The sequence below is a fragment of the Solanum stenotomum genome, chromosome 2 (genome assembly GCF_019186545.1).
Source record: "Solanum stenotomum isolate F172 chromosome 2, ASM1918654v1, whole genome shotgun sequence".
In the NCBI taxonomy this organism is placed as follows: domain Eukaryota; kingdom Viridiplantae; phylum Streptophyta; class Magnoliopsida; order Solanales; family Solanaceae; genus Solanum; species Solanum stenotomum.
Window position 1 is genome coordinate 52,936,627 of NC_064283.1, and position 25,584 is coordinate 52,962,210.

The 25,584-nt window shown below is 33.6% G+C and overlaps 1 pseudogene; it reads right to left on the reverse strand.

The window, feature by feature from the left end:
- Positions 1-1,971: 1,971 nt before the first annotated feature.
- The window catches only part of LOC125856098 (homeobox-leucine zipper protein HDG11-like), a 28,070-nt pseudogene continuing 4,457 nt past the window's right edge, over positions 1,972-25,584 (reverse strand).

Genomic DNA, 25,584 nt, shown 5'->3' on the forward strand with positions numbered 1-25,584 from the left:
CTTCTATTTAGTAAGAGGCTATTTTCTGACATAGTTAGATTCAACTTTAGTATTTGAGTTTAACTTTTTAGTTGTTATTAAACTCTCGGTATTTATATATTCAGATATTGTATGGGTAATCCCCATCATTTCAGATTATCTTATGATTAGCTTCCGCACAATATTTATTGATTCAGTTTATCTTTAGTATGCTTATGATATACCGAATTGGTTAGCTTGGGGTCACTCGTAATCCTAGGTCCTATGTCTGCGTCCTAGGAGGGTAGCCTCGGGCATGACAATGATATAGATCACATTGTCTTATTGTCGGTTAAAGCTAAGATCCCACAAAAATGACTATGTTTCTTTAAAGCTTTTTTATGTTTCTTATTTTAAATGCATTGACTATATTTCATGCTTTATATGCCATTTCTTCTTTAAGATTTTAAATGCTCAAATGTTGGTCATGCACAACATGGTTTAAGCCATTCATGCTACCATGCCTATATGATGCATATTGCCCCATACTAAGTACATTCCATGTACTAATGCATACTTGTGCCTACATTATTTCACTAATGCAGGTTCCAACACTCGTACCTCCTATACTTGTGGCAAGTTTATTTCTTTGACATTGAAGATTGGTGAATCTTCATGTTCCGAGGACCGAGATACTTTTACTTGGTCATGTCTTTCTTTAGTTTTTAGATTTGTATGTGATGTAGGGTTACGTCACAATCACTTTCCTTATGATGTAATAGATCGCTTGCTAAGACTTATGATTACACTTCTACTTTGTTAAACTCCTTTATGATATAAAACCATGATTTTCAACTCTTTACTTCTATTATTTGTATGATGTATAATAAGTGTCTTATGTAGGGCTGGTTGGGGTCCTATACGCCATGTTACACCTAGGGGATACTTTGGATCGTGACATGATCACATTCTCCTTTTCAATACATTGTAGTAGTATCAATACTACAGAGTGAATTGGTGGTCTCAAATAATGGACATACTAATTTCAATTTAGAACACGAACATGGTAAAAGGAGGACTCTTGCAACCTGAATCTTCAGCAAATTGTGGATGACATTATTTACTACAATAAGAGGGATGGAATCCAAATCACTTAGTATTACTAAACAGGGAAACAGAAGAGGTGTTTTTCTTGATAAATTCTCATCAACCAACGACGAGGACTTGAATCAATTCCTTCCAACATCTTACAGTGAAGAGAAACAACAACTTGACAAGCGCCAAATGCCCAGCCTTAGGTCGAAGTATAACATAGCTAGTGTTTTTGTAAGATGAGTTTTTTGGGTACATAGTTAGCACCACAAAATTGTATAATTTGTTAGGCTTTTTGTACTTTTGGTGATGGTGTCACGAAATAATTACAAAGTTGTGTTGTATTAATGACCTGCTTTTTGATAATAAACAAAAAAATATACATTTAATTTCAATTCCAAGGATACAAATTGATTGTAGTGTGCCAAAAATAAAATCCTATAGTGCCTACTATAATAAAACATGGAAGGGGAGGAGGCGGAGGCAGAGGAAATTGAAGTATGTCAATGAAGGATACAAGTTAGATACTTTTAAAAAGAATATATAGCATTAAAAGCATGATGGCAACTGACCACATTATTAATTCTTATTTATAAGTGCATCCAATCTGAATGTTATACATACTATTACTACACTAGATTTGACTAGCAAAATCAGAAAGTCGTGAAATTCATACATGACAATGAACAAACATAATGAACAAAAATAAGTATTTATGAAATTGAGCAGGAAAATACGGAGAAATTTTTTGATAATTTGTCAAAACAGGCTAAATTAAGTTACCAAAGAAATGAGAAATCTCACATTTAGTCTATCAATATAAGATATAATTGCAATAGCATATCTCACTATCTTGAAAATATCATAACACAAGAAGAAGAACCATCATCCTTACATTACGAAGCCAAACCATTATAATCCTTAATCAGAGCAATCTAATATTTTCTTAATTTTTAAAACTGTAGAGCTCAAAAGGGTATGAAAAGAAGTTACTGCACTCTTCTTTTCCTTCTGAGAGACTGAATTATCATTGGGATGGCCAATGGTTAATATTTGAAAAGCTACTGTCAAAATTGAACCATTTTGTAAATTTCCATTATTGTCTCTGCACAAGGGGTAGCGACCATCAGAACTTATGATGAAACCTGAAGGCAAAGTGGTAACTTTTTTGGCATCACTTCCATTGACAATTGAATTGACTGTTAGTGAATCTATGGGTGCATAGATTAAAAATGCTCCAATTTCATCAATGCCTGACTCTTCAAGAACTAACATGTTGTTCTCTTTTGATACATAAGGCTGCATATACATTATAACAATTGAAGAAATGTTAGTGTACGAACTAATAAGTTATGTAGATAACATAATATGATAGCTAAGTATGAGTATTAGTAGATTGGTCGAATTCAGGACTATTACTAATGGTTTCGAAGATTCTTAACAAATAACTCATTTAAATTTTAAAATTATCTTACTTTTTATAAGTGTAGGTTTAGAGTTTGTTTTGTTTTAAAAAATAAGTTGTACAAGAATTGATAACACAAAATTTATTTTTTATCAGACGTTTGGTTCAATGCATTAAAAATTGAATCTTCATAAAAATATATATACAATCAAACCTATATATAACAACATTCAAGTATAACATATAAGTTTTCCTTAATATCGATATCAATATCATCTTTTCATTATAACAACTAAATAAATATTTGAACAAACCACGTCACTATAAATATGTTGAAACATACCTGACACCGTGTATTATCATCTTTGAGAAAATTAAAAACAGTTTGGAATGAATGAGGAAGCCAAATGGTAGTAGAAGAAGTAACAATGAATCCTTTTTGTTGGGTAAATTCTTCATTTTTTCTTATCGATACTCTATCTTCTCTGTTCAACTGTGATGAAGTTGCATAAACTAAATTTCTTGTCATGCTTAAGATTTCACAAAACCTCTTCACCATCCTTAGAGATATTTGCATCACATTGTCGAGACCTTCTAGATCATTAACCACTGAAAAAATACAAAAAAAATTTAAAAAAAGATAAATGAATATTGACTTATCAAATAAGTGTGTGATAGAAGATTTTTCAGAGAATAATTTATTTTTGTTGGTTCATGACACGGAGGATCTCATGATGACAAGGTAGACTCATGAATACATTCTTGTCATCCTCATACTCACTTGCTCGAGTCTTAAAACAAGTTACTAGAAGTTATAGAAGACTTCCTCAAAAGGACTCAAAGGGACTTTCTTAGAATGTTTGAAAGAATTCTCAAAACTTAACTCTTCACTCTACCTTGAATTTGAATTATGAATTAAAGGTTATGATCATGTTAGTAATGATTTTAGGTGTTTATCAGTAGCTTAGAGTAGTTAGAATCGAAAAGGAGTGAAGGTGTATTTTAAACGACCTCAAACGGGGCAACCGATAACAAACTGTGTGAGGCAGGCAACTCTGGTGCTATGGGTGGCGCGGGGAGCCAGCCCCAAAACTTCAGAGGTGGGTTTGGGGCGCTCTGGCAGGGCATCGCGCCAGGCCCCTAACCCAGAAAATCTGACGAACTTCTTTGCTCGTTCTCTCACCCTAACTCGCCTAGAATCGAACAGTTTCTTCCCCAATAACTTAGAATTGATTACTTAACATAAGTACACTCTAATATACTCAATACATCCCTTAAAATACTCACTTTGATCTCAATAAATCATCAAAAACTCAACACAACAAGATTTAGAGAGAACTTCAAGAACACCTATCAAGAACTCTAATCTTTCAACTTCAAGAATGAAATTAGCACTGAAAATAACATGGTTGGTGTGTGGGTGAACTAACCCAACACTATGAAAGCTTACATACTTCTTAGGGATCAAACCCACGGCGAAAATCCACAACAAGACCCAAGAATCTCGATGAACGCGTGATCCTCTCCTCTTTTCTCCTCTTTTCTCTTCCTTTCTCTTCTTGAACTCTCAACTAAAACCCTACGTAAACTAGGATTATAAAACTGGACCTAATAGGATTAGACCCTTAAAATATTACTAAAAATGAATTAAATATGATTGGGTAAGGAAAAGACCAAAATACCCCTCACTATTTCCGGATAACTTTCTTTAACTGGGCAGCCTAACTTCAAAGTGTCATATCTCACTCATACGAACTCGAAACTGATCAAACTCGGTGGCGTTGGAAAGATAATTCAAAGATATTTCCTATGGTATCTGATAGAACACCCAAATCATCCTGAACTAGGAGTTATGATCGTTTGAAGTCAACCCAAAACTCATACTTATCTTAACTTGCAAAATTTCAGATTTTGCTATTTCCAATTTAATTCTTTTTGGAACTCAAGGTGCTACATAGAGTGACATTAACACTCAAGAAATTTTAATTCCTCGGTAAAATCCTACTCACTACGAAGAACGGTTCCAGTCTTAGTTCGAAAATTTTTTCTAGGGTGTTACAATATCTCCTTCTTGGGATCATTCGTCCTTGAATGACGATTGGACTGGGTATGGAATGGGTTACTCTTACTAAGGTCTGCATCTAATGGTGCACTCTCACTATATTCAAGCTTAACCCAAATCCATAGGTTCAGGTTCTACACCTCTCTATAGGGAATCTCATCCCAAGATTATTACTCTTTAACACCACATTCAGGCTTAGTATTCTAACAACTGCATGGACTCTTAATAACCAAATCCTTAAGAAATTCTCAACACTTGACTTGATTTCTCATCTTATCATCTCCCCCTTAGGTCTAAAGGTAACACTTGAAGGCTATGGACCTACTCCACATCTTTAACTGGTGTACATTCTCTTAATGCTCTTGTTACTCTTGTGACTTAGCCACACTTCACTGCCCTTATCTAAATGTTAGGGTCTCTCACTTGTACCACTCATATCTATTGAAGCTAATCACCTCAATTCCTCACCTACTCTATGTCAAGTCTTCTAGATCAAATCTCAAGACTAACATCATCACTCTCATGTTGTCATTCCTTTGATCATGACACTCATCTCAAATTCAAGCTTAGTGTTTATGACTAAACCTAAATATTAATATGATTGCTCGCTTACTATACTAACTTACAACTACTAGATACAAATTCAGAAACACTCGTCCACTAGGAGCTTATGACCAATAGTCAATCCCCACCTCGTAGTATTCATAATTACAATTTACTATCACATTTCCCTTCACAACTTGAGTACTATTCACTCATTCACTATACATCAATGCCTAATTAATTCTATACCACTTTGAATGTTATGGGCTCTCTCTCAAAATCATAAGCCTAGCTTAGATCTAACACCTCATGAATACTCTGCTCTTTTATTCAACACTCGCACTTGGTAATTTCCTACACAATGACACTTCATCTCAAACTCCTTTCTATCTAAAACCCATTCTACCTTCTATGATGCAATCTTCACAACTCATCACTTCTTAGTCTACCCATAAGGGAAAATGCTTCATTAAAAACATATTGGGTGCATGACTATAGTAACATAGCTTGCCTCATCACTATCTCCCTTTCTATGATTACTAAACCTCTGCATACTTTTCTGTAACTCTAGGCTCTTTCACTACTACTGCTCATGATCTCGTAACTCATGCTACCTTTTCGGGTGAAAATACTACTCAAGCTCTAAACATACCTCTTAAAAAGGATCTCAGCTCAAACAAGGCATAAGGAAAAGAGTACAACTTGCTTTTACCCCAAATGCACAATTCATATAATTATGGGTGCATTACTTTGAAACTGAACACTTAACTTACTCTTTGGGGTACTTTCAAGCCCCTCTGGAGTCTCATGACTTTCTCAAGACTGTAGCTAAGAACAACTCATCGACAAAGAACTGACTTTACTTTTCAACCATCTCTAGTATGATGGGTAGTCGGAAGAATCTGAGAAACACACGAGTTAGAATAAGTCTCTATGACATAGCTCTATTGCACGATTTAGAGTATGAAAGAAGGGGAACTTTTCTTAAATGTCTGCAGTCCCTCATTTATAGAAGTGGGGCCCTCACAACCATAAACGAGAACCTACTAACACGGCTTCATAGACACCTAGGACACTTGAACTCTGTGCTCTGATAGCAAGTTTGTCACGACCCGAGCCTACACCCTGGCCATGGCAGGCACTCGAGAACCATTGATGGTCCCCAAGCGAACCCTCATCCTGGCTGACTACAAGCGGAAAACTGATTCAAGCATACACAGCTTAAAAACTGAATAAAATCAATAACTCAAATACAAAGCTTTAACTCAAAAGAAAACTCTGAATAAAAATAATATATTCAACTCGCCATAAAATAGGCAACTTAAGTCTTTAAAACATTTAATAAAATAAATGAATAATACAGACTTCTCGACTATATTGACTATCTATGAAGCCTCTAACTTATAAAGATGGAAGTCGGGATAAGACTACAACATCCTAACTAAACTGAAAAGTAAATGAAATCCTCCGAAAACAAGGAGGCTCACCATAGCTAACTCAAACTCCCGGATGTATCAACGAATCTCATGTTAATGATCCTGAATACATGTGTCTGCAACATGAGAAGATGCAGGCCAAATGGCTCAGTACGTGGAATGTACGAGCATGTAAGAGGAATTCTAAAACATAAACATAAGCTTGAAACTTGATAAAAAAGAAACATACGTACCTCATCTCAAACTTTCTCAACTCAAGGAATACTCAAGGATACTCAAAGCTACTAAACTTACTCAACTCATAAGTACTCAAGAATAAGATACTCAACTTAGAGATTAGATACTCAACTCAAAGATATGATATTCGACTCTTAGTACTCAACTCAATATAAAGCAACAATACGCATGCAATATATGGAAAGCTTTATAAAAGAGTAAAAATAACTCAGTTCGTTAAAGACAATGCAATAACTAACTCAACTTTACTTATATAATAAAGTAATATAGTTTTTGTGGGAGATTCTCTAACCGACAACCACCAATATGAGCCTAAGTGGTGATACAGCGTCTTGCCTACGCTGCCAGAACTGTCATATACTTTGCCGTCATATAGAACGCTTAACTTAGTGGATCCACTAGTCTATGCTAAAAGCATCTTAAGGAGTCATCTAAAAAGTATGATCCTTTACTATCTATGACGGCTACATGGTTTATGGAGACTTGAGTTAATATGAACTCGCATCCCCATATCGGTGCTCAATACTACTCCCAAAATATACTTAGCTCATGTGTTTGTAAAAACAAAATCTTTCTGTGAATTGAGATAATTACTCAAAACTTAGCTTAAAAGCTCTCTTGGAATCGATGTTCCCTTTTCTTGCTCAAATGTGAAAATATTTATAAACTCTTTGGGAATACTTAGTTCCCTTATAGCTTTTTGAGAAATGGACTCAACTATTTACTCTTTGCTTAACTTGAAAATTTGAGTCTTAAAACAAAGTTAAAATATTTGAAAAAGACTTCCTAAAATATGGTTGATGCCGAATTAGGGACATGAATGATTCAATGCAAGGTTTTCAATAACCATAGATATAACTCAATACTTGGAACTCAAGAACTTCAATGATACTACTCATTTCAAGAATGATCAACTCAGAGGGTTCATGCTGAAATATGAGTATGAACTACTCAACTCAAGGACTCAACAATACTCCTCATCTCAAGATACTGAACTGATGAAGTTCATGCGGAAATTATGAGCATGAACGACTCAACCCAAAGACTTCATGGGTAACATGTAATAGTCCAATGATTAGAAATATAATCTCAAAGCATTAGAAACTTATTACTCAAGACTTAGAAATTGAAGATACTACTCCTCTCAAAGGTAGTCAACTGCTCGAGTTCACGCGGAAGTTATGAGCATAAATGACTCGACTCGAAGTCTACTTAATAACATGAAACTCGTGAATACAACTCTTCTCATTCTCATACTTACTTTCTCAGAACTTAGTTCAAATTGATAGTTGATCTCGATGGATTAAGAATTGAACTCATAAGCTTTTCTTGAACTCTACTCTTAACTTTCTCTTGATTGTGAATTATGAATTCAAGAGTTTGGTTCATGCATGGAGGATCTCGTGATGACAAGGTTGACTCATGAATACATTATTTTCATCCTCATACTCACTTGCTTGAGTCTTAAAACAAGTTACTAGAAGTTATAGAAGACTTCCTTAAAAGGACTCAAAGGGACTTTCTTAGAATGTTTGAAAGAATTCTCAAAACTTAACTCTTAATGCTACCTTGAATTTGAATTATGAATTCAAGGTTATGATCATGTTAGGAATGATTTTAGGTGTTTAGAAGTAGCTTAGAGTGGTTAGAATCGAAAAGGAGTGAAGGTGCACTTTAAACAAACTCAAACGGGGCAATCGACGACAAACTAGGTGGGGCAGGCGACCCTGACGCTATTAGTAGTGCATGGCGCCAGCCCCTAAACTTCAGAGGTGGGTTTGGGGCGCTCTGGCAGGTGCATCGCGGCAGGCCCCTAACCTAGAATCGAACGGTTTCTTCCCCAATCACTTAGAATTGATTACATAGCATAAGTACACTCTAATATACTCAATACATCCCTTAAAACACTCACTTTGATCTCAATAAATCATCAAAAACCCAACACAATAAGATTTAAAAAGAACTTCAAGAACACCTATCAAGAACTCATCAAGAACTCTAATCTTTCAACTTCAAGAATGAAATTTGCGCTGAAAATAACATGATTGGCATGTGGGTGAACTAACCCAACACTATGGAAGCTTACATACCTCTTAGGGATCAAACCCACGGGGAAAATCTGCAACAAGACGCAAGAATCTCGACGAAAGCTTGATCCTCTCCTCTTTTCTCTTCTTTTCTCTTCTTGAACTCTCAACTAAAACACGAGGCGTAAACTAGGATTATAAAACTGAACCTAATAGGATTACACCCTTAAAATATTACTAAAAATGAATTAAATCTGATTGGGTAAGGAAAAGACCAAAATACCCCTCACTATTTCCGGTTAACTTTCCTTAACTGGGCAGCTTAACTTTAAAGTGTCATATCTCACTCATACGAACTCGAAACTAATCAAAATCGGTGGCGTTAGAAAGATAATTCAAAGATATTTCCTACGGTATATGGTAGAACACCTAAATCATCCTGAGCTAGGAGTTATTATCGTTTGAAGTCGACCAAAAACTCATACTTAGCTTAACTTGCAAAATTTCAGATTTGCTATTTCCAATTTAATTCTTTTTGGAACTCAAGGTGCTGCATCTAGTGACCTTTACACTTAAGAAATTTTAATTCCTCAATAAAATCCTACTCACAACGAAGAACTGTTCGAGTCTTAGTTCGAAAAAATTTTCTGGGGTGTTACAGTATCTCTCAGACATCCTTTGAAGTGTAATGATTCATCTTTTAGCTCCATATGTCTCAAAACCAATCAACAAGTTTCTAAAGATATGATGAACCTGAATTTTTTCATCTACTTGAACATGTTCAATCCAAGTAACCTACACGGAAAACAACAATCAAGAAAGCAAAAAAGTATATATATTTAGCTTCACCATTGGAAACATTTATGATAAGTATGTACGTTGAAATTTTTTATTTTTTAGTAATTGTTAATAAGACGAGGATTCTGTAATATCATATAAGGAGAAAACTATTCATCCACTCTTGTTTTGATTTCAACATCTTAGGCATGAATAACATAATGTGAGCTAGGTTCAACACTTTTAAATTAAGATTAATAAAAAAATATATTGAATCTAATACAATCCCATAGTACAACTCATAAGGTTGTTGAAACAAACAAACTCTTACGGAAATACAAGGTAAAGTTGCTTACAACAAAGAAAGTAGATGATTCTTACCATACTTTCACCATTGTCCATATCTCGAATTGCACAACCAGAAGGAAACTTCCAAGCATGAGAAGGTTCACCACTTTGAATCTCTTTGATTAAATCATATGAAACATCCACCATAATCCATGTTGTTTGATCAAGTTTTCTACAATGACGTATAAAGAAATAATCCCTAGCTTCCAATAGAGGAGATAGAATATGCAACTTTTCATACATCTGTTTTCATGAACCAAGAAAAACTTAATTCATTTTTATGAATGAAATTTAATATTTATGAAAAAAGATATAAAGATGAACTAATATAATTTTACCAATTGTATAGAGCCTCCCACATTTCCCGAATCAAATACCTCAATAGTCCTAGCTTTTGTGACAATAGTAGGAAACATGTTCATCCATTTAATCTGCATATAAAAAATCAATTATTTTTAAGTATATGATTAATGATTAAACAAGAGCAATAGTTACGCTTCAAAATAGATTAAACTAATCATAGTCCTATAAAACCAAATAAACAGATTATTAATCAAAATTTCAGTTTGAAACTCATGTAGTTAACTTATTTTTCTTTTGGTTAGCCCTAAAACTTCTATATAAACACTCATTGTCCATATTTGTCAATCTATTTGATCTCATCTTAATTAATTATATTATGGAAGAAAATTAAAACGAAATGACCAATTTAAAATTAGTCAAAAATTCTAAGTCAATTAAAATAGCGATAAAATTCAAAAGTCATTAAAATATAAGAAGTCATACTAGTATCTTCGATCTCTCAGTTTACCAACTTTGAAAGTCATGATTCTAGCTTGGTATGTTTCAGCATCAAAAGCTTTTATTTTATAGCAAATTATAAATCATTGGCTACTTCCGATAAATCTATCCAAAAAGTTGTTAGCATGCACATTTTTTGCCCTTTTCAACACATGAGAGGGAGCTATATATATATAATGAATCAAGACAAAGACCCTAGTACTGACACATTGATAAGTTGTATCAACCTAGGTCCAAAGCAAATAATATGTACCACTCTTGAGGTGAGCAATCATAACATGAAAACGTTCAAGAAACTTACCGGATCAACAAAATTTCGAATCAACTCAATTGCACTCATTGGCACAACTCCACAAACCTTCGATGATTCAATCGAGTAATCGGTGTTTTACAAGGTCCATATTGATTTGGAAATAACTTGTCATGAACCTCACGATGAATAAAACACCCCTCATAACATGGTGATTCTATCCAGATTGGATTATTCAATTTCAAAAGTTCAACCATTTCATTCATAGCTGCAACAGCAATCTCAAAAATAGTTGATTTATCCCTATTATCATGATGAAATTCATAATTTTCTTGTAGTGATGAGGAAATTATTGGGATATTATTAGTATTTACTGGATGTTCTCTAACATTAGTATTATTTTTTTGATGAAAAGTAGAATGATATGCATTGAGAGATCCACATATATTTTGGCTCAACAAATTTGATGGAGATCCGAGAGAGGATTTTTGTGGTGCAAAATTTGAACCCATCACAGAAGACCTTTCGACAACACTAGGGATGATATTCGATATTCTTTCGTGCTGCAAAACAAAAAACCAATTCTTAAGTTACTTACTATACTAAGTAATCATATCACATCAGCATCATATCGTTATCGTCATATATTATTTGATGGAATCTGTATCATCTACTATTTTATTAAACTTATCTACAAGTTATATTAACGTAAAAATATTTTATGTTGTACGTTCTTATTAACCCCTTGTGAATTTTATGTACGTGAAATTGATATGATCTACTAGACATTCTAAAGAAGACATATATTAATCGTATTTTTGTTTAAATCTTACAAGATGCTAAATTTATTTGGCGAGAACTTCTTGATATTTATCTACTTTAGAAGGAGACTACACTTCTCAAAGACGAGCCATAATTGATTAGACATGAAATATCTACAATAATAACTAAGTTTGCACATATTCAAATATAAATTGTGTATTGAAATATCAAAATGAGAAATTTGTCAAGTGAAATATTTGATACAAAAGAAGAAGTACGTAAATAAAGTTATTATTTGAAATTTTACTTTGCATGGACGATTATAGGTTCACCATTCGTCAGATTGAGTTCTTGTATACAATTTCGTTAGGAATAAATAATAAATACTACATGATTTAGAAAACCTTTCATTGATAGTCAATTGAGTGACAAATATGCTTGAGAGTGTTGTAAACAATAAGGACATATCAACCATGTCTTAGCGTAGATAAGGCATAAGTGATTCCTTTCAAAATATCCGTTAAGAAATTAGCTAGAAAAGAGATATCACATTTAACCATAAAGAAAAGATTAATTAATTCTTTTTTTGTTAGTAAAGAAGTTACAAGAAAAAAAAACTAAGAAAATAAAATTATGGTTAAAATTAGAAAATAGGTTGTGGTTCATTTTAACCCAAGTCATCCCAAATAATCTTTAACCCACTCATTTATTTATTCAAACCATCCTGACTAGACTGGGAAATAAGACAGATCAGCCCTTTCTTTAAAGTAGATAAGTTGTAAAATGATTCTTTTCAAAACATTAATTAATTAGCTAGAAAAGAGACATTAAATATGATCATGATAAAAAAAATAATTAACTAATCTGTTTGGTAAATAAACAAATAACAACAAAACAAACTAAAAAAAAAGTAAATTTTGGTTCGAGTTGGAATATTGAGTTGTGGTCTATTTTAAGCCCAGCTCATCCCAAATAATTTACTAACCCGATCATTTGTTTATTCAAACCATTTTGACTATCTTGGACTTAGTTCAAATCACACATTTAATAATCCAAGACTTCTTTAATTAGTTAAAGAATTCATAAAAGGAAAATCATTAGTTCCTAGTTGTAAAACCAATATTTTTTTTAACTTTCTTTATGAAAAAGTCAAATCGATAATAATAGAATTGACCGTAAATGGAGGGAATAAAAATAAGGAAGTAAATGTACTAATTCTTAGTAGAAGAATATATTGTTGTATTAAATCACACATTCGAATAACGTAAGCAAGTTTGAAGAAGAAATTTTGGGGCCTAACAAAAGAGATGTACTGGCCACATCATGGAGTCTTCCCTACTTTTAATTAGTCATTCATTTCTAATTATTGAATAACAAGAACAAGAACAAGAATAAAAACTATAATAATGATAAGAACAATAATAAGCCATCAATTAAGTATAACTACATTTATAGAAGAAGGACAGATTAAAAAATATTACCTCTGTTTGAGTCATTCTGTTTTGATACCAAATCATGATTTGCTTAGGGTCAAGCCCTATTTTCCTACCCAGCTGATTTCGTTGGGTTTCATTTGGATGCGAACATTCATTGACGAATCTTCATTTCAAAATTCATAAAAAAGAACAATGATCATTAGTCACTTTTTAAAGAAATAAACCTAAAACGAAAAGAATAAAAAAGACTTTATATATCATCAAAAATATATGGTTAGTTGATAATTATTTCTCTATCATTCAATGGGGTCTCAAATTTGAGTGTCAAAATTAATTTTATCCTTGGTAGAGAATGTTTTTACCTCAAAAAGAGATTTAATATCCAATGTGCATATCGATTAGTCATACCTTCGAGAAGGTACCAGAAACTCATCAAGAATTGGTGAGAGCTAAGTACTCATTTAACCTTAAATAAGAAGTCTCGTGCAAGTGTTCGTGTCCTGAACTTGGAGTTGTCAGTTGCACCTATGGTAGGGAACATTTTGCCCCAAAAGTGACACTTTCCAACACCAGTCTGAATTACTCGGGCTCTAAAGTGAAATTTGACAAAGCAAATCTAGGTTACATGGGACTGGAAGTTGATTTTTTTTTATGTAAATCAAGATTAGTGGAACCCTAAAGTGGGACTTTTTAATGTGAATCTAAATTAGTCGAGTCCACACAAAAGAAAAAAGAAACACATGAAATTAACACCAATTAAACATAAATTGATGTACAAAAATCAATTATAGAAAACTAACTATTATATCACTAATTAATTTTGATTTGTTCACTCATGCCTCTTCGAAAATAACATCATCTCTTTAACAAACAAGCAAAAAAATTAAACATATATGAATGTTCAAGTTCTTTATTTTTAATTAAAAAAAATTGATCTTACGCTTCAAGTTGATGAATTTGTGCCACGGTGAGTCTGTGGCATTGCCTTTCCCTTTCTAATCTTTTTTGGCACATTGATGATTCTCCAACATGTTCTTTCTCAGAATCTGCCATTTTTCTTTGATAATTTTCTGTTCAAAAAACATAAACAAAGAGATCAGAAAAAACCAAGTTTTAATCGGTTTGATTTATGATTTACCCGATCAATTTGTATACGAAACAACTAAAATAGAACTAAGAGAAATGAGATATATAGAAGACAGCTCTTTAAACAGTTTTGATTGATGATTAGAGATAGAGAGAAACACTAAAAAATCATAGTAAGTGATATATTTATATAGAAGTTGAGTTAAACAAGTGATAGATACATAGAATCTGATATGGTAAAAAATTGGTGTAATACATAAGTGTGCTCTTTAACATTGCCTCATTTAACATTTATCCCCTTAAATTTTGAGTGTGCAGAAGTAGAGACTTAAACTTCTACAAAGTGCAATAAGTAAACACATGAGTCATATGTGGCATAACATACATAGGATACAAATTGTCATGTAGGATGTCATGTCGGACATGTGTGTTTATCTGTTCAACTTTATACAAGTTTCAGTGTCTATTTACGCACATCCAAAGTTGAATGACATAAATGTGAAATGAGACCAAGTTAAAAAATATATTTATGTATTATGCCTAAAAAAAATAGGAGGAAAATTACAGAGAATAGAAAGTGTGAACACAAGATAAGAATTGTGATTTGTTTTGTTTATCTTTCACAAAATATTTTGTTTCGGATTAGTAAATATGGTTTTCTATTTATATATTTTCTATGAAAATAGAATCATAGTTAAATTTCATAAATAGACATATAATTATTATTTTTTCTATCAAAATTTTTTCTAAAAGAAAAATCATATTTTTTTAAAATCATATTGTAATGTCCAAGCACATGGCAATAACTTTAGATACTACGCCAAGGATTCCATTCAATTAACTTGTTATTTTGATTTCTTTAATTAGTGTGCTTACAGTCAATACTATGACAAAAAACTCTATGTCAAGCTTAAGTCTGGAGCACAAAATGATGGCAGAGTAAACAAAAGAATCATTTCCATAGTAATATTAGAGACAACAACAATTGTCATCAGGATTTTGTTATGGAGGTGAACCCTTTGGTAGTCCATAACATGATCGCCAATGTTCTATTACCATCAATTACATAGAAGTTTAGTTGCTGACTAACTTGCCAAATTAGCTAAAGAGATGAACAGTGGGGTCAATGACAATTACCATCAATGAAAGATCTATAATTTAAAATATCAATTACAATTGCCATCTATGAGGATCTGTTATACAAAATATGTTACAGGAGGAGGTTAAAAATCTGTACACTATATTTTTTCACTTTAGATTACTCCTCCAACCATATTTTGTATAGGATCAAGAGTACGGTTTCAATGTCTAATAGAAAAAAATTGGGTCTTCACAGACCCCCTAACACCATCGGACCACAACCCAAGTGTTTGGATTATTGATAAAAGAAGAGATTTAAGAAAATCTAATGGTATTAATCATCTTGATGACTCATCAAAGCCAAAATAGATATATAGCTATAGGTCAATAGTGACTTCCATGGAACAATAATAGTAATAGTTTTTTTCTTGGCTTAAGAAATGTAATGGGAGACTAGGTTCACTTGTTAAAGGAAAGGGTTGAATATGATGTTGTTTATCTATATTACTAAGATACTTAGAACAATAGCTTTGCAGAATTTCGTAAAAAAACAACAAAGTTTGAAGTATATTTTAAAAACCAAAAAGCAAGAACCAATATTGAAAATATAATCTGCAACAAAACAAAAATAATGTTGAAAAAAAAAAGAAAAATCGATCCCACTGAATACACAGTGTGTCCTTAGAGAAATTATTCCCCTTGAGTACTAGATACTAATGGAATATAACCTCACAATATAGAACGATCATAATCACCGATATATTAGTACCTAAAATCACGATATCGGTAAATTACTCAAAGGCAGTACAGTACAGTAAACTTGAAGTTGTGTTTTGTGAAGAATAAGAAGTTCAAAAAAATTGTTGGTTAAAAAATGTGAGGGAACCCCTCTATTTCTAAACAAAAATGGACAGTATGAACATGTACTTATTCCACCTTACTTGAAAGGTCAAAACCCTTGGAAAATTCACAACTTTTTAGAAAAGTCACAACCCTTAGAAAAAGTCAAACCCTTTCAGAAAAATCGCAATTCTTTAGAAAAGTCGCAACCGTTTAAAAAAGTCACAACTCTTCAGAAAATTCACCACTCTTAAGAAAAGTCACAACTATTCATTTTCCATTCACACAATTTAAAACCCAACAATACCCTTCATGAATGGTGAACTAACAAAAAGAAATAGACAAGTGTATTTTACAAGTAAGGATTAATTGCATCTAGATAAGTAGGTTTTCCTTTGAAATTTGCATAGTTTGATGTGTGGTGGATTTCCACTCATTTGAGGCTCTTTTATTATTAGTTTTGGCTTGATTTAGGTTAGAATTGGTGTTTTTAATATGTTTTTTTTTTTCATATTTGTACGAAAATAAAATTGAGAGTTGATTTAGAAGATATTTGAAGAAACCAAGTGGAATTGAGGTAAGAAGAGGTCAAAAAGAAGAAACATGATTTGGTATACTGAAGTACTCATCACGACCACATCAAACAGGGGTTGCGATCGCATTGGCCAAGAATTTCAAACCTCACGTTAGCCTGGTGAAAGTCCACAATTGTGTGACCCAGCAACACTGCTTGTCGCAATCTCATGAGTTAGTTGTTGTGGCCAGAAAAAGCAAATGCCTGGCCTCTAGACAAAATAGGAATTTCACTTAATTTATCCCAGAATCCCTCTTTACACTCACCAACAGTCATTATTCACAAAATCCTTCATAGAATAGAGAGTAGTTCATCTTTAGAAGAGTATAGAGAAAAACTTATAGAGTTCTTATTTTGGGTTGAGATTTTGAAGGCATGTTGCCTCACAATTCATATTTAGGTTTGAAGATTGTGTGCTTAAAAATAAAATCTTTTACTCCCCTTCTTCATTTCTTGTTTTACATTGCTTGAATTATGGGTGCAATTGTGTATATGAAATTAAGGTTTTGTTGTAGAAATAGACAAAACTATTTGATTATTGGATTTATCATTCTATTGCTTTTGTGATTACTTGATTTCAAGCGTAAATTCATGAAATGGGTTTAATCTATTAACCATGTTTTAACCTATGATTTGAGAACGCACAGTCGAATCTACTTTAGGACTTAGTGGGTTTCTCGAATGGGAATTCATGAATAGATTAATAATCGTATTTCGGTTTTGAGTCCTAAATTTGAGACTAAAAGGAGAAGATTTGGGTCTACTTTGTTGAATGCTAAACTTATTAGAAATAGGGGTTTAGATTAAGGTATTAGGTTACTTTGTCATTAAATACGACTTAGACCAAAAAGAGATTTTGTGATATAACACTTTGAGACCGAAATGATATTAGTGTTGATTGATGATGATCTAGCTTGTCTAAGATTAATTTTGTATGTGTTGAAATGTAATGGATCGTTTGAGTGTTGACTGAATTCCAAATTTCCCGATTCCCATATATCCCTTGCTTGATAATGTTTTTTCCCAAATCCATCTTTTTGTTAACTTGTAGCTTTTTATTCTTTGTCTCTTCAATTGCCAAAAAATTGTTTCTTGTGTGATTGACCCCAACTCTTGTTGGGTATTTTTATTGCTAACGACCACTTACTCTTTTACCTTGTTTTAAGGCTAATTTGACCGTTATCATAATATAATTCCACTATATGGGAATATTAAGACGTATTGAATTAATTTAGGATTTATAGATTACTTGTTAATTTCTATCTAAATTGTGAATATTCTATGGCTTTTTGTGATTATTGATGAGTGGTAGATTTGCACTCTTTTGAGGCCTATTTTGTTCAACAATTAGTGTCCTCAATGCCTAATCATTTCATATTCTAATGATATTTTGATAATTTGTAGCTATGAAGGCTAATGGACAAGGAAATGATGAATATTTGAAATAATTGCAAAAAATGTAAAAAGAAGTTTAAACTATAAATTGATGATTGCCAAACAAGAAAGGTGGATCGCCTAATGAGCATGACCTCAACCAAAGTGACAGTGCACACCACTTGTGTTTATTGAGGCAAGTCGGCGGCATCCAAGAGGAAAGGTGACTCGCCGAATGAGAAGGGCGACCTTATTGACCATCACTGAAAGCAATTGTACAAGGCTAAAAAGTGAAAGCTCGAAAGTCAAACTAAGGTGGTACTAAGCGATATAACGAACATGAAATGCAAACTCAAAAAATGAGCTCACCGACTGAGGTTCAAAAACCTGAAGCCAGGAGCTGAAAAAGGCAAACTAAAGAGTAGAGGGTGATTCAACAAACGTGATCGGCGATCCCGAATAATGTCGCCCAAGGGTCATGTATTGAGTTTTGGGCCAAATTTTGAGAAACTATGAATAGCCCGAAGGAGAGAGAGAAAGTAGAGATATACAATGAGAGAATTTATATGAGAAGCTTACCTTGCGAAGAATACTTTCTAATTTTTGGGGGTTTTCAACTTTATTCTTCAAATTGACAAATAGAACTTAAATTCAAAGTGGGTTTGCTTGTATTTACTTAATTTTATGTTACCCATGGTTGCTTTAATGAATGGTATAATTTCTTTGATTTTTGTGATGGGTGGCTAAAACCCCCAAATCTAGGGGTGCAAAGAGTCCTCCGGAATGCAAAGAGGCTCACCAAAAGCAAACTGGAAAGCCAAATGATCTTAACGGAGTGCTTGTTGATGATCCTGTACACTAATATATGTATCATAGAAAGATGTATGTCGAATGACAACAGTACATTGAATATATGCGTATGTAATAAAGCTTAATGAATAAATAACTGAACTGATAAGGCTAGAATAATACTCACCTCTACTCAACTCAATACAAAGAAAAAATAAGAGATGAAATATTTAAATCTTCATAAAAATAAGATGATAACTCAAGGATGTATACAAAATACAATAAATTACTCTTTACTCTTATTTGAGAGATACACTAATTGACAACCATCATTATGAGTAATGTGATGATACATCATTCCGTCCACACTGCCAGATTGTCCTAAACCTTATCGAGGTATAGAACACCTCAACTAAGTGGATCCACTAAAGCTTTGCTTGAAAGAAATAAGGAGTCATCTAAAAAGTATGATCTTTTACTCATGTTGGCTGCATGGTTTATAAGGAATGTGATTTTTCTCAACTCATTCCCATAATGGTGCTCAATACTACTCCAATAAATATATATGCATGCTCAAATGTATACAACATACTCTTTCTCAATTTGAGGTAGTTGCTCAAAATAACCTCTTAAAAGAGTTAACTGTTCTCAAATAACGCTAAACTCATTACTCTCTTAGAAATCATTTTTTCTCTTTTCTCAATGTAAAAATGATAAATTTTAAATTCAATAGTCCCCTGAAACTTTACTCAAAAATTCTCTTTATACTTTTCTCAAAACTAGTCTTTACTTTCTTAGAAAATCAATTTAAGATAATTGTTCGGTGAAAAAGATTCTCAATAATAACTCAATGAATACTTAAATAATAGGGTTCCTGCTGAGAAATAAACATGAACAATCAGATAAAAAATCTCATTGCATAATATATAGCAACTTCAAATTTAGGAATCGCAACTCGAAATTCAACAAAAACTCATCTCAAGAATACTAAAACTAAGGGTAGAGCTCTAGATTACTCTTTTACTAATAGAAAGTAGATGTAGGGTATGAGGACTAACTCAGTCCATCACAGTGATAGCCTTACATACCTGGGAAGAACAAAGTTATTGGTGAAATCAACAAAATCTGAAGAATGTTAGAAAACCCTAGCTTTTCTCCTCTTGAATCCTTGGTTTAAGTCTTTGAAGTGTTAAAGAACATAAAAGTATACTTGAACATTGTTTAGACCCTTAATTAGGTGAAAAAGGGTTGTGGGTTAGGCTTAGAAGGGGTGGGAAAAGTCTAAACTACCATTCTTAAAAACTAACGAAAAACCTCCTACGAGTCCATCTACTGTTTGTGGTTTGCTCTATGGATTGTATATCCCATCCGTGGAATTTATATTTAATTTTAAGGCTCAAGATTTAATTATGTGGGTCCAATCTACGACCCGTATATTTTTAAACAGACCGTAGATCCAATCCTTAAACTTTATTCAAATTTTGGACACAATTGGTCGAAAATGTCATCAATTCTCGGAAGGGGATACTTATTCTTTATGATAACCTTATTCAACTCTTTTAACTCAACTGGAGCCATTCTATATGATGGAATAGAAATGGGTTGGGTGTAAGGAAGAATACCTATTCTGAAGTCTATTTCTCTCTCAGGATGGACTCTAGGATGATCGTTTGAAAGACCTCAGGAAACTCACTCACAACTAGAACTAACTGAATAGGCGATGTCTCAACACTAGAGTCATTCACTCGGACTAAGTGATATATGTATCCCTTAGAAACTAACTTTTTGGCCTTAAGGTATGAAATGTAACAACCCTGAGGCACTAATAAACTACGACCCATATTGTCAAACAGTCAAAAAGATAAAATAAAAACATTTAATTTAGGGGTCCAATTCCTATGGATCCATTCTACTGGCTGTAGGAACTTCTATAGTCTGTAGTTTGGACCCGTAAAATTGTATAAAGTCTACGGATTTGATCTACAGTCCATACAAACTTATAATGGTCGTAGATTGGATCCGTACAATGAAATATTGAGCCTAAAAATTGAATGTAAATTCCACAAATGGAATCTACGGTCTGTATAATAAACCACAAACAATAGATGGACCCATAAGAGATTTTTCATCAATTTTTAAGAAGGGTAGTCTGATGTCAACTTAATCGGTAATGAAGCTTTCAACTCAACTTTGTGCTAGCGAGTTCATATGACCTTAATTCATATCTAAATCCATTGGAGCACAAAAGAAATGACCTTTAAATATATGATTAGTTTAAGAATCACCGGATATGATTTTACATTCATATAAAGATTGTTCGAGCCTTAGCTTAGAAATTTTTGGGGTTATCTCCCCCTTGGAATCATTCGTCCTTGATTGGTGGATAAACTAAGCATGAAGAGGGTAGGGAAATGCTTAACAACCCGATTTAGTGCAAAATACACAAAACTCATGAACTCAAAACAATGAAAAAGGGACTAAATTGAATGTGTACTTTAGGAAGAGTTAAAACCTTGGACTAGAACTAAATCGGAGGAAAAGAGATGAGGGTATCTAGTCTTCATTTTCTACTCAGCTTCCTGATAATGCTTAACTACACTTCATATGATTCAAAGTTTAGGCGGTCGCTAGAAAGTTTCAATCCAATGATGAGTTGGGGTCAATCCCATAAGGTGTGATATGGAAAAAAATTCATGTACGAAGTATAGATGTGTTCTAATTTCTTGTAGAATAGCCATAAGCAAAACACAACTTAATGTAAATTTATAAGTTTCAATTTCAATATTGATAGTTTGGTAACCAATTGTTTGAACAAGAATAATGTATCATCTTGGTCTAGGAAAGAACTAAATTTAGCAAGAGCTAATTTGGAAAGAGCTAATTTGAGAATTTGACAAGTTATGCTTAAGTGGTGAGTTTTGGGTCAACTTCAAATGACCATAACTTTCAGTACAAGATGAGTTAGGTGGCCCATAAGATATTAAATTAAAGCTCTTTGAATCATCTCTCCAATGCCATAGATTTTGCTAAATTATGAGTTCAGATGAGGGAGATTTACCCATTTTAAGTTAGCTTGTCCAGTTGAGAAAAGTTACCCAAATTAATGAGGGGTATTTTGGTCATTTCCTTACCTCATCAGCTTTAAACCTTTTTGGTAATATTTTAGGTGTATAAACTGATTTGGGTTTTTTTTCACAAATCTAAAATACGCTTAGGGTTTTGAGAGGAGTTCAAAAGGAGAAAAGAGGGAAGATTCCAGGCGTTCATCACAATTCATGAGCTTTGTCGAGGAATTTCGCAAAAGGTTTGATCCCTAAGAGGTATGTAAGTTGTTCATAGTGATGGGTTCGTTCCCCCTCACGCTAATCATGAGTTTATTGAGTTAATTTCATCCACGATAATCCATGTATTGAGATTCTTGATTAGTTCTTGAAGTTTTATTTGTAAATCTTGATTATTGAGGTTTTGATGAGTTCTTGAGATGAAAATTAGGAGTGTGAGGGTTGTTTATGAGTGGATTTTCATTTATTAAGGTTGGGTAGGGCAAAAAATCGAAGAAAAAAATTCATCAGAAATTCAGGGCAAGTATGGCGCGCTGCGCTAGCAGTGGGCTAGAAAAGAGGTTTTGTTGTTAAAAGGCTGGCGCTCCGTGCCACTCCTTTACTCCTTTCTGATTCTAACTAATCTAAACTACATGTAAAAATTGAGAGATCCTTCATAACATGAATCATAACCCTTGAATTCATAATTTGAATTCAAGATAGAGTTAAGAGTAAAGTCTTTAGAGTTCTTTCAAGTCAATTTGCGAAGTCTTTTACAATCTTTTAAAACTTTTTTTAAGACTTGAGTACTTGAGTATGAGGAGGAGGGTTGAGTTACATTTTTAAAAATGAATATATGGGAACTATGTATTCCCAAGAGTAAATGTTTTTACATTAAATATGAGAGAAACCTTGATTTCCAAATGCATTATGTAGAGTTTTGAGTACTATCTCTTTTAAGAAAAACCTTTGAGTAATAATCTCAAAGTATGAGGATGAAGAAATGTTTTTAAACATAAGAGCGTAATATATTTTGGGAGTAGTATTAAGCACTGATATGGGAATGAGTTCAAACAACTCAAAGTCCTCAAAACCATGTAGCCAATGTGGGTAGAAAAGATCATACTTTTTAGATGATTCCTTGTTGCATTTTAAGCATAGCTTAGTTGATCCACTTAGTTGAGGATGTCTTATACTCCGTCAAGGTATAGGATAGTTCTGGCAGTGTAGGCGAGACGATGTATCATCACATAGCTCATAGTTATGGTTGTTAGAGAATCTCGCAGATTGAGTTATTTTGTATCTTTACATACAAATTGAGTTATTAATGTATTTTTAAATACTTTGATTTATCCTCTTCTATTTTAAAAGTTTTCTTTACAATGCATCTTTATTATTGCTATATATTAAACTGAGTTGGGTATCCCCGAGTTTGAGTATCCTTGAGTACTTTTGAATTGAGTAAGTTTGACTATCTTTGCATATCCTTGAGTACTTCTGAGTTGAGTAAGTTTGAGTATCTTTGAGTAACCTTGACTATTCCTTGAGTTGAGTGAGTTTGGGACATGGTAAGTATGTTTCCTTCAATTTTTGTTCAAGCTTATGTTATGCTTTGGATTTCCCCTTGCATGTTCGTACATTCAATGTACTGATGACATTTGGCCTGTATCGTTTTATAATGCAGATACAAGTAGCCAGTGTCATCACTAAGCACTTCGTTGATACCATTTACAATTCGAGTTAGCTTTGGTGAGCCTTTTTGCTTTCGTAGGATTCCATTTACTTTCAGTTTTTGTTACGATATCGTGGGTTTTGTCCCAACTTCCATCTTTGTCATTTAGAGGCTTCATATATAGACAGTAGTAGTTCATGAGCCTTTTTCATTTCCATTGTTGATGTTTGAGACTCGAGTTTCCTTCTTAGGGCCCGTTGAATCTTCTTATACATTTTTGAGTTTATTATTTTTAGACATTGAGCTTAAAGTTTTACTTTGAAAGTTTTTTAGTGTTGAGTAAGTCTTCCTCTTGGTATTGAGACAGGCCAAGGGTTCTCTTGGGGCTAGCAATGCTTTTCGAGTGCCACTCGCGTCCATGGCGTAGGCTCGGGATGTGACAAACTTTGTATTAGAACCTAGAGTTCAAGAGTCTTAGGGGGTCTATGAAGCCGTGTCTATAGAGTCCTAGATATCAGTGTGAAGCATGCCACATCTATAATTAGGAGGCTGCGACATTTACGAACAATTTCACTTCTTTCATACTTTTTTCGTGCGAGAGAGTTCAACTCTATAAAAGTTTGGTTCTAATTTGTTCTTGCATGTATCTTTCAGATCATGCCTCCACAAAGAGCTGTTCGAGGTCGTTTTGCCAGGATAGATGTTGATCCCCAAGATAAAGGGGTCCCCAATGCACCAAAAGTGCAACCCCAAAAAGAGATTACTAATGTTGAGTTCTAGGATGCTATCCAGATGTTGAGTCATGTGGTGGCCAATCAAGTTGATAAAAAAAGAGGAAATCGAATGGATGTGGCACATACATCCAGGATTTGTGAGTTATTAAAGATGAATCCTCTAGACTGCAACAATTCAAGGGTTATTTAGAATTATAACTTTGTGGAAGAGTTGCAAAAATTGTTTGAGGTGATGCAGGTGGCAGATGTTGAGTGTGTGGAACTAGCTCCATAACAAATGAAGGGTGTTGCTAGAGTCTAGGACGATTAAAGGAAGAAGTGTAAAGTTGAGGGTGCACCAATTGTGAGATGTCTATTTTCGAGGAGGCCTTCTTTGGGTGTTTCTTTCCCCATGAACTGAGAGAGGCAAAGGTAACAAAATTCCTTACTCTTAAGCAGGAATCCATGAGTGTGCATGAGTACAGTCTCAAGTTCACTCAATTGTCCCATTAAACTCCGGAGATGGTCGCTCATATGAGGAGCATGATGATATTGTTTGTGTCTAGGTTGTCTCTCTGTCAAGAGAAAAAGGTAAGGGCACAATGTTGATAGGGGACATGGACATAGCAAGGCTAATGATCCATGTGCAACGGGTTGAGGAAGATAAGATGAGAAATAGAGAGGAGTTCCGAAACAAGAAAGCTAAGACAATAAGAAACGAGTTTGGGCAGCAGAAGAGTAATGCAAACCTGTCATCCTTTCAACAAAACCCAAATGGACCTATTCCATCATCTGCTAGTGCACGTGTACTAAGGAACATAGGTGAGTTCAAGAGCCACAATTCCCAGAATTTTAGAGATAGACCTACATAATCTCAAGGTAGTGTGGCACAAGGAGGTAATTGGACTCCTACATGTGCTAAGTGTGGTAGGAACCACCCAGAAGCATGTTGTGATGGCTCCATTGGCTGTTTCAAGTGTGGTCAAGAAGGTCACTCTATGAGAGAGTGCCCTAAGAACATACATGGTAATGGTAATAGGGAAATAGAGTCCAATCTTCTTCAGCGGCTTCGCCAGACAAAGCTACCCCTATAGGAGCTACTTTAGGGACAGACGGAGGAGCAAACCATCTGTATGCTATCACCAATAACCAAGAACAAGAGAATTCACTAGATGTTATCACTGGTATTATCAAAGTCTTCACTTTTGATGTATATGCATTGTTAGATCCAGGTGCGAGTCTATCTTTTGTGACTCCATATATTGCTATGAATTTCAATAT